Consider the following 19,446-nt stretch of genomic DNA (forward strand, 5'->3'; position numbering starts at 1 on the left):
GCTATAAAAACTTCCTAAATTCTCTGAAACAAAAACTATTCTTGTTTATACATAAATGATGAATGACTCTTTAAGAGCTGACTCACTGGCCAGTGCATGTGCCTACAAATCTGATTTCACCAGAGAATGAGAGCTGACTGGACTAACAGGAATTCTACGATGAATCTCTTTTTTTTTTTTTCAGCTTGCATCTAAAGCAAGTCAGTTTGTCCAAGTTTTCAGCCACCACTCTTGTAAAGGCACAGTGGGTTTATTGCTCCAACTGGGAGCCCTGCCACAGCTCTGATGCCATTTAAATCGCCTAGCAGGAACTGCCTGGTTCAAGTGCATCATGGGCAAGCTCTCTTGTTTGCAAAGAAACCTTTTGTGTTCTCAAGCTAGTCCTTGGAAGAAGGGACCTGACAGCCCCCTCAAGTGGTGGAATCAGAATGGCATCAGGTGGACCCCTTGCCTGAAATCCCTCACCTGAAAAACTGCAATTTCTGAGTCTTTTCTCTGGACGATGGCCTTGTGTCCAGGTATGTTGATGCCAGGGCAGACAACAGCATCAGCTTCTAATCTCAACTGTGCCGTTTATTCATGGCCTGATTTGAAACAAATTAGTTGACTTTCCTCATGTTTTCCCATTCATGAAATGAGGTGTCATACAGAATAACCTTTCAGTCCTGTCTATCTTTGATGAGCTAGGATTTGGTTTTCCTCTACACAAAAGTAAATAAATGAATGTATTACTTAGATCATCAACATTATGCATTAGATCCCAGTGATCAAAATTGCTAATGAGTGGCCTAATTCATCATTATTCAATATAAGATTTCACTGTTAACACAGGCCTTCGAGACTTGAAATATTTCTCTCTTGCAAGGAGGAGAAGGGGCAGGCTCTGATTATTTCCTGAGAGTTTAAGTATGAAAAAGTAAAGCCAAGTAACTCATTGGCAACAGGAAAAAAATCCTATTATCTTTTTCTTCTTCAGATCTTCTTCTTATAGGAATTTATTACAAGAAGGAAGGAAAAAAGGAATGCACTTTTTTAAATGCAGTGATTCAAACCCTCTAATGACCGATGGTGTATGAATGTCAAGAATTTTGAACATGATTTATCCATCCTATTTTTTCTACCCAAAATGCTTTTTGTTGATTTTTGTAACCACTGAAAAATGTCCCTAGCTCAGGAGTCAAGACGGAAGTGTGGGAAGAGGCAGAGTTAGCATCTCCCCACAAACAGGCATCTGCCAGATGCTGGTGGGGGACTCTGACACCCAAAGAGATGGGAAGAAGCCCAAAGTGAACTGCTGCCCCATGTGGCTTGTGGGATCTTGGTTCATGAGCCCAGGGTCAGGCTGAAGCTCTTGTGGGGGGAGCTCTGAGTCCAAAAAACTAGACTAACAGAGAACCTCAGACCCCAGGGAATATTCATTGGAGTGAGGTCTCATGGAGCTCATCATCTCAACACCAAGACCCATCTCTACCAAACAGCTTACAACTTCCAGTGTGGGAAGCCTCAGGGCAAACAGCTAGTAAGACAGGAACACAATCTCACACATAAAAAAAAAGGGGGGGGGGGAGGACGGCAAAAAAATATGTCACCAGTGAAGGACCAAGGTAAAAACCTACAAGACCAAATAAAAGAAGAGGAAATAGGAAATCTACCAATCTACCTGGAAAAAGAATTCAGAGTAATAATAGTAAAGATGATCCAGAATCTCAGAAATAGAATGGAGGCACAGAATGAGAAAATACAAGAAATGTTTCACAAAGATCTAGAAGAACTAAAGAACAACAACAAAAAAAAAAGGTGACCACAAAATAACTGAAATGAAAAATACTCTAGAAGGAATCAATAACAGAATAACTGAGGCAGAAGAACGGATAAGTGAGCTGGAAGACAAAATGGTGGAAATAACAGCCGAGGAGCAGAATAAAGAAAAAAGAAGGAAAATAATTGAAGATAATCTCAGAGACCTCTGGGACAACACTAAATGCACCAACATTCGAATTATAGGGGTCCCAGAAGAAGAAGAGAAAAAGAAATGGTCTGAGAAAATATTTGAAGAGATTATAGGTGAAAACTTCCCTAACATGGGAAAGGAAATAGTCACCCAAGTCGAGGAAGCACAGAGAATCCCATACAGGATAAACCCTAGGAAAAACACACCAAGACACATATTAAGAAAACTAACAAAAATTAAATTCAAAGCAAAAATATTAAAAACAGTATGGGAAAAACAAAAAATAACATATAAAGGAATCCCCATAAGGTTATCAGCTGATTTTTCAGTGGAAACTCTGCAGGCCAGAAGGCAGTGGCAGGATATACTTAAAGTGATGAAAGAGAAAAACGTACAACCAAGATTACTCTACGCAGCAAGGATCTCATTCAGATTCTATGGCGAAGTCAAAACCTTTTCAGACAAGTGAAAGCTAAGAGAATTCAGCACCACCACACCAGCTTTACAACAAATGCTAAAGAAACTTCTCTAGGCGGGAAACACAAGAGAAGAAAAACCCCATGAACACAAACCCAAAACAATTAAGGAAATTGTAATATGAACATACATATCAATAATAAACTTGTATTTAAATGGATTAAATGCACCAACGAAAAGACAAAGACTGACTGAATGGATACGAAATCAATACCCATGTATATGCTGTCTACAGGAGACCCACTTCAAACCTAGGGACACATACAGACTGAAAGTGAAGGGATGAAAAAAGATATTCCATGCAAATGGAAATCAAAAGAAAGCTGGAGTAGCAATACTCGTATCAGATAAAATAGACTTTAAAATGAAGACTGTTAAAGGAGATAAGGAGGGACGCTACTTAATGATCAAAGGATCAATCCAAGAAGATATAGCAGTTATAAATTTGTATGCACCCAACATAGGAGCACCTCAATACATAAGACAAATGCTAAAAACAATTAAAGGAGAAACCAACAGTAACACAATAATAGTAGGGGACTTTAACACCCCACTTACACAAATGGACAGATCATCCAAACAGAAAATAAAAAAGGAAACACAAGCTTTAAATGACAAGATAGACCAGATAGATTGAATAGATATTTATAGAACAGTCCACCCAAAAGTGGCAGAATACACTTTCTTCTCAAGGGCACATGGAACATTCTTCAGGATAGATCACATCTTGGGTAAAAAATCAAGCCTTGGAAAATTGAAATTGTATCAAGCATTTTCCTGACCACAACGCTATGAGGTTGGAAATCAATTTCAGGAAAAAAACACAAACACATGGAGGCTAAACAGTGCACTACTAAATAACCAAGAGATCACTGAAGAAATCAAAGAAGAAATTAAAAAAATACATAGAAATAAATGACAATGAAAACACAATGACCCAAAACCTATGGGATGAAGCAAAAGCAGTTCTAAGAAGGAAGTTTATAGCAATTTAATGTCACTTCAAGAAACAAGAAAAATCTCAAATAAACAACCTAACACTACACTTAAAACTAGAGAAAGACGAACAAAGAAAACCCAAAGTGAGTAGAAGGAAAGAAATCATAAAGATCAGAGCAGAAATAAATAAAATAGAAATGAAGAAAACAATAACAAAGATAAATAAAACTAAAACTGGTTCTTTGAGAATATAAACACAATTGAAAAACCCTTAGCCAGACAAATCAAGAAAAACAGGGAGAGGACAGAAATCAATAAAATTAGAAATGAAAAAGGAGAAGTTAAATGGATACTGCAGAAATACAAAGGATTATAAGAGACTACCCCAAACAACTATATGCCAATAAAATGCACAACCATGAAAAATGGACAAATTCTTGGAAAGGTACAGTTTTCCAAGACTGAACCAGGAAGAATTAGAAAATATAAACATACCTATCACAAGCAATGAAATTGAAACCATAATGAAAAATCTTCCAACAAACGAAAGTCAAGGACCAGATGGCTTCACAGGCGAATTCTATCACACATCTAGAGAAGAGCTAACACCAATCCTTCTCAAACTCTTCCAAAAATTTGCAGAGGGAGGAACACTCCCAACTTCCTTCTATGAAGCCACCATCACCTTGATACCAAAAGTAGAAAAAGATATCACAACTAAAGAAAATTATAGACCAATAACCATGATAAACATAGATGCAAAAATCCTCAACAAAATACTAGCAAACAGAATCCAACAGCACATTAAAAGGATCATACCCCATGATCAAGTGGAATTTATCCCAGGGATGCAAGGATTCTACAATATATGCAAATCAATCATTGTGATACACCATAGTAACAAATTGAAGGAGAAAAATCATATGATCATCTCAATAGATGCAGAGAAAGCTTTTGACAAAATTCAACACCCATTTATAATAAAATCTCTCCAGAAAGTGGGCATAGAGGGAACCTACCTCCACATAATAAAGGCCATATATGACAAACCCACAGCAAACATCATTCTCGATGGTGAAAAATTGAAAGCATTCCTTCGAAGATCAGGAACAAGACAAGGATGTCCACTGTCACGAGTATTGTTTAAGATAGTTTTGGAAGTCCTAGCCATGAACATCAGAGAAGAAAAAGAAATAAAAGGAATACAAATGGGAAAAGAAGAAGTAAAATTGTCACTGTTTGCAAATAGCATGATACTGTACATAGACAATCCTAAAGATGCCACCAAAAACTACTAAAGCTAATCAATGAATTTGGTAAAGTTGCAGGATACAAAATTAATGCACAGAAATCTCTTGCATTCCTATACACTAATGATGAAAAATCTGAAAGAGAAATTAAGGAAACACTCCCATTTACTATTACAACAAAAAAATAAAATACCTAGGAATAAACCTACCTAGGGAGAAAAAAGACCTGTATGCAGAAAACTGTAAGACACTGATGAAAGAAATTAAAGATGATACCAACAGATGGAGAGATATACCATGTTCTTAGATTGGAAGAATCAATATTGTGAAAATGAGTATACTACCCAAACCAGTCTACAGATTCAATGCAATCCCTATCAAATTACCAATGGCATTTTTTACGGAACTAGAACAAAAAATCTTAAAATTTGTATGGAAACAAAAAGACCCCAAATACCCAAAGCAGTCTTGAGGGAAAAAAAATGGAGCTGGAGGAATCAGACTCCCTGACATCAGACTATACTACAAAGCTACAGTAATCAAGGCAATATGATACTGGCACAAAAACAGAAGCATAGGTCATTGGAACAAGATAGAAAGCCCAGAGATAAACGCACGCACCTATGGTCAACTAATCTATGACAAACGAGGCAAGAATATACAAGAGAGAAAAGACAGTCTCTTCAATAAGTGGTGCTGGGAAAACTGGACATCTATATGTAAAAGAATGAAACTAGAACACTCCCTAACACCATGAACAAAAATAAACTCAAGGGTGCTGGGAAGATGGCAGAAGAGTAAGACACGGAGATCACCGTCCTCCCCACAGATACATCAGAAATACATCTACACGTGGAACAACTCCTACAGAACACCTACTGAATGCTGGCAGAAGACCTCAGACCTCCCAAAAGGCAAGAAATTCCCCACGTACCTGAGTAGGGCAAAAGAAAAAAAAGAGAAAACAGAGACAAAAGAATAGGGACGGCACCTGCACCAGTGGGAGGGAGCTGTGAAGAAGGAAAGGTCTCCACACACTAGGAAGCCCCTTCGCAGGCAGAGACTGCGGGAGGCGGAGAGGGGAGCTTCGGAACCGCGGAGGAGAACACAGCAACAGGGGTGTGGAGGGCAAAGTGGAGAGATTCCTGCATACAGGATCGGTGCCGACCGGCACTCACCAGCCCAAGAGGCTTGTCTGCTCACCCGCCAGGGCAGGCGGGGCTGGGAGCTGACTCTCGGGCTTTGGCCAGAGCGCAGGGAGAGGACTGGGGTTGGCAGCTCGAATACAGCCTGAAGCGCTTAGTGCACCACGGCTAGCCGGGAGGGAGTCTGGGGAAATGTCTGCACCTGCCGAAGAGGCAAGAGACTTTTTCTTCCCTCTTTGATTCCTGGTGCACGAGGAGACGGGTTGAAGAGCACTGCTTAAACGAACTCCAGAGACGGGCGTGAGCAGCGGCTAAAAGCGTGAACCCCAGAGACGGGCGCGAGCCGCAGCTAAAAGCGTGGACCCCAGAGACGGGCGCGAACTGTGGCTAAAAAGCGCAGACCCCAGAGATGGGCATGAACCGCAGCTAAAAGCACGGACCCCAGATATGGGCGGGAGATGTTAAGGCTGCTGCTGCTGTCACCAAGGGGCCTGTGTGTGAGCACAGTTCCCTATCCACACCCCTCTTCCGGGGAGCCTGTGCAGCCCGCCACTGCCAGGTTCCCGGGATCCAGGGATAACTTCCCAGGGAGAACACACGGCGGGCCTCAGGCTGGTGCAATGTCACGCCAGCCTCTGCCACCGCAGGCCCACCCTGCACGCCGTGCCCCTCTGTCTCCCCAGCCTGAGTGAGCCAGAGCCCCCGAATCAGCGGCTCCTTTAACCCCGTCCTGTCTGAGCAAAAAACAGACGCCCTCCAGCGACCTACACGCAGAGGCAGGGCCAAATCCAAAGCTGAGCCCCTGTGAGCTGTGAGAACAAAGAAGAGAAAGGGAAATCTCTCCCAGCAGCCTCAGGAGCAGCGAATTAAAGCTCAACAATGAACTTGATGTACCCTGCATCTGTGGAATACCTGAATAGACAAGGAATGATCCCAAATTGAGGAGGTGGACTTTAGGAGCAAGATCTATGATTTTTTTCCCTTTTCCTCTTTTTGTGAATGTGTATGTGTATGCTTCTGTGTGAGACCTTGTCTGTATAGTCTTGCTTCCACTATTTGTCCTAGGGTTCTATCCGTCCATGGTTTTTAAAAATATTTTTTCTTAATAATTAATTTTAATAATTTTATTATACTTTACCTTCTTTCTTTATTTCTTTCTTTCTTTTTCTTTCTTTCTTTCTTTCCTTCCTTCCTTCCTTCCTTCCTTCCCTCCTTTAGACAACGAATCATCCCGAATTGAGGAGGTGAACTTTGAGAGCAAGATTTATGATTTTTTTCCCCTTTACCTCTTTTTGTGAGGGTGTATGTGTATGCTTCTGTGTAAGATTTTGTCTGTATAGCTTTGCTTCCACCATTTGTCCTAAGGTTTTATCCATCCCTTTTTTTCCTAAATAATTATTTTTTAATTCAATAACTTTATTATATTTTACTTAATTTTATTTCACTGTATCTTCTTTCTTTCTTTCTTTTTTCCTTCCTTCCATCCTTCCTTCCTCCCTCCCTCCCTCCCTCCCTCCTTTCTTTCCTACTTGCCTTCTTTCTTTCTTTTCTTCTTCCTTCCTTCCTTCTTTCCTTCCTTCCTTCCTTCCTTCCTTCCTTCCTTCCTTCCTTCCCTCCTTTCCTTTTTTCGTTCTCTCTTCCTACTTCTACTAATTCTCTCTACTTTCTCTCCCTTTTATTCTGAGCTGTGTGGATGAAAGGCTCTTTCTGCTCCAGCCAGGAGTCAGGGCTCTGCCTCTGAGGTAGGAGAGCCAACTTCAGGACACTGGTCAAAAAGAGACCTCCCAGCTCCACATAATATCAAAAGGCGAAAATCTCCCAGAGACCTCCATCTTAACACCAGCACCCAGCTTCACTCAATGACCAGCAAGCTACAGTGCTGGACAACCTATGCCAAACAAAGAGCAAAACAGGAACACAACACCACCCATTAGCAGAGAGGCTGCCTAAAATCATAATAAGTCCACAGACACCCCAAAACACACCACCAGACGTAGACCTGCCCACTAGAGAGACAAGATCCAGCCTCAGCCACCACAACACAGGCACTAGTCCCCTCCACCAGGAAGCCTACACAACACAGTGAACCAACCTTAGCCACTGGAGACAGACATCAAAAACAGCAGGAAATATGAACCTGCAGCCTGCAAAAAGGAGACCCCAAACACAGTAAGATAAGCAAAATGAGAAGACAGAAAAACACACAGCAGATGAAGGAGCAAGATAAAAAACCACGAGACCTAACAAATGAAGAGGAAATAGGCAGTCTACCTGAAAAAGAATTCAGAATAATGATAGTAAAGATGATCCAAAACCTTGGAAATAGAATGGACAAAATGCAAGAAACATTTAACAAGGACCTAGAAGAAATAAAGATGAAACAATCAAAAATGAACAACACAATAAGTGAAATTAAAAGTACTCTAGATGGGATCAATAGCAGAATAACTGAGGCAGAAGAACGGATAAGTGAGCTGGAAGATAAAATAGTGCAAATAACTCCTGCAGAGCAGAATAAAGAAAAAAGAATGGAAAGAACTGAGGACAGTCTCAGAGACCTCTGGGAAAACATTAAATGCACCAACATTCAAATAATAGGGGTTCCAGAAGAAGAAGAGAAAAAGAAAGGGACTGAGAAAATATTTGAAGAGATTATAGTTGAAAACTTCCCTAATATGGGAAAGGAAATAGTTAATCAAGTCCAGGAAGCACAGAGAGTCCCATACAGGATAAATCCAAGGAGAAATACGCCAAGACACATTAATCAAACTGTCAAAAATTAAATACAAAGAAAGCATATTAAAAGCAGCAAGGGAAAAACAACAAATAACACACAAGGGAATCCCCAAAAGGTTAACAGCTGATCTCTCAGCAAAATCTCTGAAAGCAAGAAGGGAGTGGCAGGACATACTGAAAGTGATGAAGGAGAAAAACCTGCAACCAAGATTACTCTACCCAGCAAGGATCTCATTCAGATTTGATGGAGAAATTAAAATCTTTACAGACAAGCAAAAGCTGAGAGAGTTCAGCAGCATCAAACCAGTTTTACAACAAATGCTAAAGGAACTTTTCTAGACAAGAAACACAAGAGAAGGAAAAGACTTATAATAATGAACTTGGAGGGGGACGTTGAAAATGGCAGAAGAGTAAGACACGGAGATCACCTTCCTCCCCACAGATACACCAGAAATAGATCTACACGTGGAACAACTCCTACAGAACACTTACTGAAGGCTGGCAGAAGACCTCAGGCTTCCAAAAGGCAAGAAACTCCCCACATACCTGGGTAGGGCAAAAGAAAAAAAGAAAAAACAGAGACAAAAGAATAGGGATGGCACCTGAACCAGTGGGAGGGAGCTGTGAAGGAGGAAAAGCTTCCACACACTAGGAAGACCCTTCATGGGCGGAGACTGTGGGAGGCAGAGAGGGGAGCTTCGAAGCCGCGGAGGAGTGCACAGCAACGGGTGCGGAGGGCAAAGAGGGGAGATTCCTGCACAGAGGATCGGTGCCAACCTGCACTCACCAGCCCGAGAGGCTTGTCTGCTCACCCGCTGGGGCGGTCAGGGCTGCGAGCTGAGGATCAGTTTCGGTTTCGGACGGAGCACAGGGAGAGGACTGGGGTTGGCGGCTTGAACATAGCCTGAAGGGGTTAGTGCACCACGGCTAGCCACGAGGGAGTCCGGGGAAAAGTCTGTAACTGCCGAAGAGGCAAGAGACTTTTTCTTCCCTCTTTGTTTTCTGGTGCGCGAGGAGAGGGGTTTAAGAGCGCTGCTTAAAGGAACTCCGGAGACAGGCGCGAGTCGAGGCTAAAAGCACGGACCCCAGAGATGGGCGCGAGCCGCGGCTAAAAGCACAGACCTCAGGGACGGGTGAGAGACGCTAAAGCTGCTGCTGCCGCCACCAAGGGGCCTGTGTGTGGGCACAGGTCACTATCCACACCCCTCTTCCGCAGAGCCTGTGCAGCATGCCACTGCCAGGTTCCCGGGATCCAGGGACAACTTCCCTGGGAGAATGCACGGCGGGCCTCAGACTGGTACAACGTCACGCTGGCCTCTGCCGCCACAGGCCTACCCTGCAGGCAGTGCCCCTCCCTCCCCCCCCGGCCTGATTGCACCAGAGCCCCCGAATCAGCGGCTCCTTTAACCCCGTCCTGTCTGAGCAAAAACAGACGCCCTCCAGCGACCTACACGCAGAGGCGGAGCCAAATCCAAAGCTGAGTCCCTGTGAGCTGTGAGAACAAAGAAGAGAAAGGGAAATCTCTCCCAGCAGCCTCAGAAGCAGTGGATTAAAGCTCCACAATCAACTTGATGTACCCTGCATCTGTGGAATACATGAATAGACAACGAGTCATCCCAAATTGAGGAAGTGGGCTTCGAGAGCAAGATCTATGATTTTTTCCCCTTTACCTCTTTTTGTGAATGTGTATGTGTATGCTTCTGTGTGAGATCTTGTCTGTATAGTTTTGCTTCCACCATTTGTCCTAGGGTTATATCCGTCCATGTTTTTTAAAAAATTATTTTTCTTAATAATTAATTTTAATTTTAATAACTTTATTATACTTTACCTTCTTTCTTTCTTTCTTTCTTTCTTTCTTTCTTTCTTTCTTTCTTTCTTTCTTTCTTTCTTTCTTTTTTCCTTCCTTCCTTCCCTCCTTTAGACAACGAATCATCCCAAATTGAGAAAGTGGTCTCTGAGAGCAAGATTTATGATTTTTTTCCCCTTTACCTCTTTTTGTGAGGGTGTATGTGTATGCTTCTGTGTAAGATTTTCTCTGTATAGCTTTGCTTCCACCATTTGTCCTAAGGTTTTATCCGTCCCTTTTTTTTTCTAAATAAGTATTGTTTAAATTAATAAATTTATTATACTTTATTTTATTTTACTGTATCTTCTTTCTTTCTGTCTTTTTTCCTTCTTTCCCTCCTTCCTTCCTTCCTCCCTCCCTCCCTCCCTCCATTCTATCCTTCTCGCCTTCTTTACTTCTTTGTTTCTTTTTCTTTCTTTCTTTCTTCCTTCCTTCCTTCCTTCCTTCCTTCCTTCCTTCCTTCCTTCCCTCCCTTTCTTCTTTCTTTCTTCATACTTCTACTAATTCCCTCTACTTTTTCTCCCTTTTATTCTGAGCCGTGTGGATGAAAGGCTCATGGTGCTCCAGCCAGGAGTCAGGGCTCTCCCTCTGAGGTAGGAGAGCCAACTTCAGGACACTGGTCAACAAGAGACCTCCCAGCTACACATAATATCAAATGGCGAAAATCTCCCAGAGACCTCCATCTTAACACCAGCACCCAACTTCACTCAACGACCAGCAAGCTACAGTGCTGGACAACCTATGCCAAACAACTAGCAAAACAGGAACACAACACCACCCATTAGCAGAGAGGCTGCCTAAAATCATAATAAGGCCACAGACACCCCAAAACACACCACCAGACATGAACCTGCCCACTAGAGAGACAAGATCCAGCCTCATCCACCACAACACAGGCACTAGGCCCCTCCACCAGGAAGCCTACACAACACACTGAACCAACATTAGCCACTGGAGACAGACATTCAGAAACAACGGGAACTACGATCCTGCAGCCTGCAAAAAGGAGACCCCAAACACAGTAAGATAAGCAAAATGAGAAGACAGAAAAACACACAGCAGATAAAGGAGCAAGATAAAAATGCACCAGACCTAACAAATGAAGAGGAAATAGGCAGTCTACCTGAAAAAGAATTCAGAATAATGATAGTAAGGATGATCCAAAATCTTGGAAAGAGAATGGACAAAATGCAAGAAACTGTTAACAAGGACCTAGAAGAAATAAAGATGAAACAAGCAACAATGAACAACACAATAAATGAAATTAAAAGTACTCTAGAGAGTTCCGGGAAGATGGCGGAAGAGTAAGACGCGGAGATCACCTTCCTCTCCACAGATACACTAGAAATACATCTACGCGTGGAACAACTCCTACGGAGCACCTACTGAACGCTGGCAGAAGACCTCAGACCTCCCAAAAGGCAAGGAACCCCCCACGTACCTGGTTAGGGCAAAAGAAAAAACTAAACAGAGACAAAAGAATAGGGACGGGTCCTGCACCAGCGGGAGAGAGCTGTGAAGGAGGAAAAGTGTCCACACACTAGGAGCCCCTTCGCGGGTGGAGACTTCGGGAGGCGGAGTGGGGGAGCTTGGGAGCCACGGAGGAGAGCACAGCAACAGGGGTGCGGAGGGCAAAGCGGAGAGATTCCAGCGCAGAGGATCGGGCCGACCGGCACTCACCAGCTGAGAGGCTTGTCTGCTCGCCCGCCGGGGCGGGCGGGACTGGGAGCTGAGGCTCCGGCTTTTGTCGGAGCGCAGGGAGAGGACTGAGGTTGGCGGCGTGAACACAGCCTGCAGGACGTTGGTGCGCCGCGGCTGGCCGGGAGAGAGTCTGGGGAGGGGTCTGGACCTGCCGAAGAGGCAAGAGACTTTTACGTCCCTCTTTGTTTCCTGGTGCACGAGGAGGGGGGATTGGGAACGCTGCTTGGGAGAGCTCAGGAGACGGGTGCGAGCCGCGGCTAAGAGTGCGGAGCCCAGAGACGGACATGGGACGCTAAGGCCGCTGCTGCCGCCGCCAGGAGGCCTGTGTGTGAGCGCAGGTCACTAGCCACACGCCCTTCCGGGGAGCCTGTGCAGCCCGCCGCTGCTGGGGTCCCGGGATCCGGGGACGGCTCCCCCGGGAGAGCGCATGGCGCACCTCAGGCTGCAGCGTCATGCCGGCCTCTGCCGCTGCAGGCCCGCCCTGCACTCCGTGACCCTCCCTACCCCCCGGCCTGGGTGAGCCAGAGCCTCCGAATCAGCGGCTCCTTTAACCCCGTCCTGTCTGAGCAAAGAACAGACGCCCTCTGGCGACCTACACGCAGAGGCGGGGCCAAATCCAAAACTGAGCCCCTGGGAGCTGTGAGAACAAAGAAGAGAAAGGGAAATCTCTTCCAGCAGCCTCAGAAGCAGCGGATTAAAGCTCCACAATCAACTTGATATACCCTGCATCTGTGGAATACCTGAATAGACAACGAATCATCCCAAATTAAGGAGCCCTGTGGATGAAAGGCTCTTGGTGCTGCAGCCAGGACTCAGTGCTGTGCCTCTGAGGTGGGAGAGCCAACTTCAGGACACTGGTCCACAAGAGGCCTCCCAGCTGCACATAATATCAAACAGCAAAAATCTCCGAGAGATCTCCATCTCAACGCCAGCACCCAGCTTCACTCAACGACCAGCAAGCTGCAGTGCTGGACATCCTATGCCAAACAACTAGCAAGACAGGAACACAACCCCACCCATTAGCAGAGAGGCTGCCCAAAATCATAATAAGTCTACAGACACCCCAAAACACACCACCAGACGTGGACCTGCCCACCAGAAAGACAAGATCCAGCCTCATACACCAGAACACAGGCACTAGTACCCTCCACCAGGAAGCCTACACAACCCACTGAACCAACCTTAGCCACTGGGGACAGACTCAAAAAACAACAGGAACTACGAACCTTCAGCCTGCAAAAAAAAAAAGGAGACCCCAAACACAGTAAGATAAGCAAAATGAAAAGACAGAAAAACAAACAGCAGATGAAGGAGCAAGATAAAAACCCACCAGACCTAATGAATGAAGAGGAAATAGGCAGTCTACCTGAAAAAGAATTCAGAATAATGATAGTAAGGTTGATCCGAAATCTTGGAGATAGAATGGACAATAGAATGGACAAATTGCAAGAATCAGTTAACAAGGACCTAGAAGAACTAAAGATGAAACAAGCAACGATGAACAACACAATAAATGAAAGTAAAAGTACTCTAGATGGGATCAATAGCAGAATAACTGAGGCAGAAGAACGGATAAGTGACCTGGAAGATAAAATAGTGGAAATAACTACTGCAGAGCAGAATAAAGAAAAAAGAATGAAAAGAACTGAGGACAGTCTCAGAGACCTCTGGGACAACATTAAACGCACCAACATTCGAATTATAGGGGTTCCAGAAGAAGAAGAGAAAAAGAAAGGGACTGAGAAAATATTTGAAGAGATTATAGTTGAAAACTTCCCTAATATGGGAAAGGAAATAGTTAATCAAGTCCAGGAAGCACAGAGAGTCCCATACAGGATAAATCCAAGGAGAAATACGCCAAGACACATATTAATCAAACTGTCAAAAATTAAATACAAAGAAAACATATTAAAAGCAACAAGGGAAAAACAACAAATAACACACAAGGGAATCCCCATAAGGTTAACAGCTGATCTTTCAGCAGAAACTCTGCAAGCCAGAAGGGAGTGGCAGGACATATTGAAAGTGTTGAAGGAGAAAAACCTGCAACCAAGATTACTCTACCCAGCAAGGATCTCATTCAGATTTGATGGAGAAATTAAAACCTTTACAGACAAGCAAAAGCTGAGAGAGTTCAGCACCACCAAACCAGCTCTACAACAACTGCTAAAGGAACTTCTCTAGGCAAGAAACACAAGAGAAGGAAAGGACCTACAATAACAAACCCAAAACAATGAAGAAAATGGGAATAGGAACACAAAAATCGATAATTACCTTAAATGTAAATGGACTAAATGCTCCCACCAAAAGACACAGATTGGCTGAATGGATACAAAAACAAGACCCATATATTTGCTGTCTACAAGAGACCCACTTCAGACCTAGAGACACATACAGACTGAAAGTAAGGGGATGGAAAAAGGTATTTCATGCAAGTGGAAACCAAAAGAAGGCTGGAGTAGCAATTCTCATATCAGACAAAATAGATTTTAAAACAAAGACTATTAGAAGAGACAAAGAAGGACACTACATAATGATCAAGGGATCAATCCAAGAGGAAGATATAACAATTGTAAATATTTATGCACCCAACATAGGTGCACCTCAATACATAAGGCAAATACTGACAACCATAAAAGGGGAAATCGACAGTAACACATTCATACTAGGGGACTTTAACACCCCACTTTCACCAATGGACAGATCATCCAAAATGAAAATAAATAAGGAAACACAAGCTTTAAATGATACATTAAACGAGATGGAGTTAATTGATATTTATAGGACATTCCATCCAAAAACAACAGAATACACATTTTTCTCAAGTGCTCATGGAACATTCTCCAGGATAGATCATATCTTGGGTCACAAATCAAGCCTTGGTAAATTTAAGAAAATTGAAATTGTATCAAGTATCTTTTCTGACCACAACGCCATGAGACTAGATATCAATTACAGGAAAAGATCTGTAAAAAATACAAACACATGGAGGCTAAACAATACACTACTTAATAATGAAGATATCACTGAAGAAATCAAAGAGGAAATCAAAAAATACCTAGAAACAAATGACAATGGAGACACAACGACCCAAAACCTGTGGGATGCAGCAAAAGCAGTTCTAAGGGGGAAGTTTATAGCAATACAAGCCCACCTTAAGAAGCAGGAAGCATCTCGAATAAACAACCTAACCTTGCACCTCAAGCAATTAGAGAAAGAAGAACAAAAAAACCCCAAAGCTAGCAGAAGGAAAGAAATCATAAAAATCAGATCAGAAATAAATGAAAAAGAAATGAAGGAAACAATAGCAAAGATCAATAAAACTAAAAGCTGGTTCTTTGAGAAGATAAACAAAATAGATAAACCACTAGCCAGACTCATCAAGAAAAAAAGGGAGAAGACCCAAATCAATAGAATTAGAAATGAAAAAGGAGAGGTAACAACTGACACTGCAGAAATAAAAGAGATCATGAGAGATTACTACAAGCAACTCTATGCCAATAAAATGGACAATCTGGAAGAAATGGACAAATTCTTAGAGAGGCACAACCTGCCAAGACTGAATCAGGAAGAAGTAGAAAATATGAACAGACCAATCACAAGCACTGAAATTGAAACTGTGATTAAAAATCTTCCAACAAAGAAAAGCCCAGGACCAGATGGCTTCACAGGCGAATTCTATCAAACATTTAGAGAAGAGCTAACACCTATCCTTCTCAAACTCTTCCAAAATATAGCAGAGGGAGGAACACTCCCAAACTCCTTCTACGAGGCCACCATCACCTTGATACCAAAACCTGACAAGGATATCACAAAGAAAGAAAACTACAGGCCAATATCACTGATGAACATAGATGCAAAAATCCTCCACAAAATACTAGCAAACAGAATCCAACAGCACATTAAAAAGATCATACACCATGATCAAGTGGGGTTTATTCCAGGAATGCAAGGATTCTTCAATATACGCAAATCTATCAATGTGATGAACCATATTAACAAACTGAAGGAGAAAAACCATATGATCATCTCAATAGATGCAGAGAAAGCTTTTGACAAAATTCAACACCCATTTATGATAAAAACCCTGCAGAAAGTAAGCATAGAGGGAACTTTCCTCAACATAATAAAGGCCATATATGACAAGCCCACAGCAAACATCATCCTCAATGGTGAAAAACTGAAAGCATTTCCACTAAGATCAGGAACAAGACAAGGTTGCCCACTCTCACCACTCTTATTCAACATAGTTTTGGAAGTTTTAGCCACAGCAATCAGAGAAGAAAAGGAAATAAAAGGAATCCAAATCGGAAAAGAAGAAGTAAAGCTGTCACTGTTTGCAGATGACATGATCCTATACATAGAGAACCCTAAAGATGCTACCAGAAAACTACTAGAGCTAATCAATGAATTTGGTAAAGTGGCAGGATACAAAATTAATGCACAGAAATCTCTGGCATTCCTATATACTAATGATGAAAAATCTGAAAGTGAAATCAAGAAAACACTCCCATTTACCATTGCAACAAAAAGAATAAAATATCTAGGAATAAACCTACCTAAGGAGACAAAAGATCTGTATGCAGAAAATTATAAGACACTGATGTAAGAAATTAAAGATGATACAAATAGATGGAGAGATATACCATTTTCTTGGATTGGAAGAATCAACATTGTGAAAATGACTCTACTACCGAAAGCAATCTATAGATTCAATGCAATCCCTATCAAACTACCACTGGCATTTTTCACAGAACTAGAACAAAAAATTTTGCAATTTGTATGGAAACACAAAAGACCCCGAATAGCCAAAGCAATCTTGAGAACGAAAGAAGGAACTGGAGGAATCAGGCTCCCAGACTTCAGACTATACTACAAAGCTACAGTTATCAAGACGGTATGGTACTGGCACAAAAACAGAAAGATAGATCAATGGAACAGGATAGAAAGCCCAGAGATAAACCCATGCACATATGGTCACCTTATCTTTGACAAAGGAGGCAGAAATGTACAGTGGAGAAAGGACAACCTATTCAATAAGTGGTGCTGGGAAAACTGGACAGCTACATGTAAAAGTATGAAATTAGATCACTCCCTAACACCATACACAAAAATAAGCTCAAAATGGATTAAAGACCTAAATGTAAGGCCAGAAACTATCAAACTCTTAGAGGAAAACATAGGCAGAACACTCTATGACATAAATCACAGCAAGGTCCTTTTTGACCCACCTCCTAGAGAAATGGAAATAAAAACAAGAGTAAACAAATGGGACCTAATGAAACTTCAAAGCTTTTGTGCAGCAGAGGAAACCATAAAGAAGACCAAAAGACAACCCTCAGAATGGGAGAAAATATTTGCAAATGAAGCAACTGACAAAGGATTGATCTCCAAAATTTATAAGCAGCTCATGCAGCTTAATAACAAAAAAACAAACAACCCAATCCAAAAATGGGCAGAAGACCTAAATAGACATTTCTCCAAAGAAGATATACAGAGTGCCAACAAACACATGAAAGAATGCTCAACATCACTAATCATGAGAGAAATGCAAATCAAAACTACAATGAGATATCATCTCACACCAGTCAGAATGGCCATCATCAAAAAATCTAGAAACAATAAATGCTGGAGAGGGTGTGGAGAAAAGGGAACCCTCTTACACTGTTGGTGGGAATGTAAATTGACACAGCCACTGTGGAGAACAGTATGGAGGTTCCTTAAAAAGCTACAAATAGAACTACCATATGACCCAGCAATCCCACTACTGGGCATATACCCTGAGAAAACCATAATTCAAAAAGAGTCATGTACCAAAATGTTCATTGCAGCTCTATTTACAATAGCCCAGAGATGGAAACAACCTAAGTGTCCATCATCGGATGAATGGATAAAGAAGATGTGGCACATATATACAATGGAATATTACTCAGCCATAAAAAGAGACGAAATTGAGCTATTTGTAATGAGGTGGATAGACCTAGAGTCTGTCATACAGAGTGAAGTAAGTCAGAAAGAGAGAGACAAATACCGTATGCTAACACATATATATGGAATTTTAAAAAAAAAAGTCATGAAAAACCTAGGGGTGAAACAGGAATAAAGACACAGACTTACTAGAGAATGGACTTGAGGCTATGGGGAGGGGGAAGGGTAAACGGTGACAAAGCGATAAAGAGGCATGGACATATATACACTACCAAACGTAAGGTAGATAGCTAGTGGGAAGCAGCCGCATAGCACAGGGAGATCAGCTCGGTGCTTTGTGACCGCCTGGAGGGGTGGGATAGGGAGGGTGGGAGGGAGGGAGACGCAAGCGGGAAGAGATATGGGAATATATGTATATATATAACTGATTCATTTTGTTGTGAAGCTGAAACTAACATACCATTGTAAAGCAATTATACTCCAATAAAGATGTTAAAAAAAAAAAGTACTCTAGAAGGGATCAATAGCAGAATAACTGAGGCAGAAGAACGGATAAGTGACCTGGAAGATAAAATAGTGGAAATAACTACTGCAGAGCATAATAAAGAAAAAAGAATGAAAAGAAATGAAAAGAATGAAAAGAGACCTCTGGGACAACATTAAATGCACCAACATTTGAATTATAGGGGTTCCAGAAGAAGAAGAGAAAAAGAAAGGGACTGAGAAAATATTTGAAGAGATTATAGTTGAAAACTTCCCTAATATGGGAAAGGAAATAGTTAATCAAGTCCAGGAAGCACAGAGAGTCCCATACAGGATAAATCCAAGGAGAAATACGCCAAGACACATATTAATCAAACTGTCAAAAATTAAATACAAAGAAAACATATTAAAAGCAGCAAGGGGGAAACAACAAATAACACACAAGGGAATCCCCATAGGGTTAACAGCTGATCTCTCAGCAGAAGCCCTACAAGCCTGAAGTGCATGGCAGGACATACTGAAAGTGATAACGGAGAAAAACCTGCCACCAGGACTACTCTACCCAGCAAGGATCTCATTCAGATTTGATGGAGAAATTAAAAGCTTTACAGATAAGCAAAAGCTGAGAGAGTTCAGCACCACCAAACCAGCTTTACAACAAATGCTAAAGGAACTTCTCTAGGCAAGAAACACAAGAGAAGGAAAAAGGCCTATAATAACGAACCCAAAACAATTTAGAAAATGGGAATAGGAACATACATATCGATAATTACCTTAAACGTAAATGGACCTAACGCTACCACCAAAAGATACAGATTGGCTGAATGGATACAAAAACAAGACCCTTATATATTCTGTCTACAAGAGACCCACTTCAGACCTAGAGACACATACAGACTGAAAGTAAGGGGATGTAAAACTATATTCCATGCAAATGGAAACCAAAAGGAAGCTGGAGTAGCAATTCTCATATCAGACAAAATAGACCTT

At 42.0% G+C, this 19,446-nt stretch overlaps 1 long non-coding RNA gene across 1 annotated transcript in view; it reads right to left on the reverse strand.

Moving 5' to 3' along the window:
• Nucleotides 1-10,278: 10,278 nt before the first annotated feature.
• The window catches only part of LOC309977761, an 80,557-nt gene continuing 71,389 nt past the window's right edge, over nt 10,279-19,446 (reverse strand). The window contains exon 2 of the long non-coding RNA XR_014327096.1: nt 10,279-10,341. This is a non-coding gene — a long non-coding RNA (uncharacterized lncRNA). The remainder of the gene's footprint in view (nt 10,342-19,446) is intronic.

The sequence above is a fragment of the Leucopleurus acutus genome (assembly GCF_964270905.1).
Source record: "Leucopleurus acutus genome assembly, chromosome: X".
Classification (NCBI taxonomy): domain Eukaryota; kingdom Metazoa; phylum Chordata; class Mammalia; order Artiodactyla; family Delphinidae; genus Leucopleurus; species Leucopleurus acutus.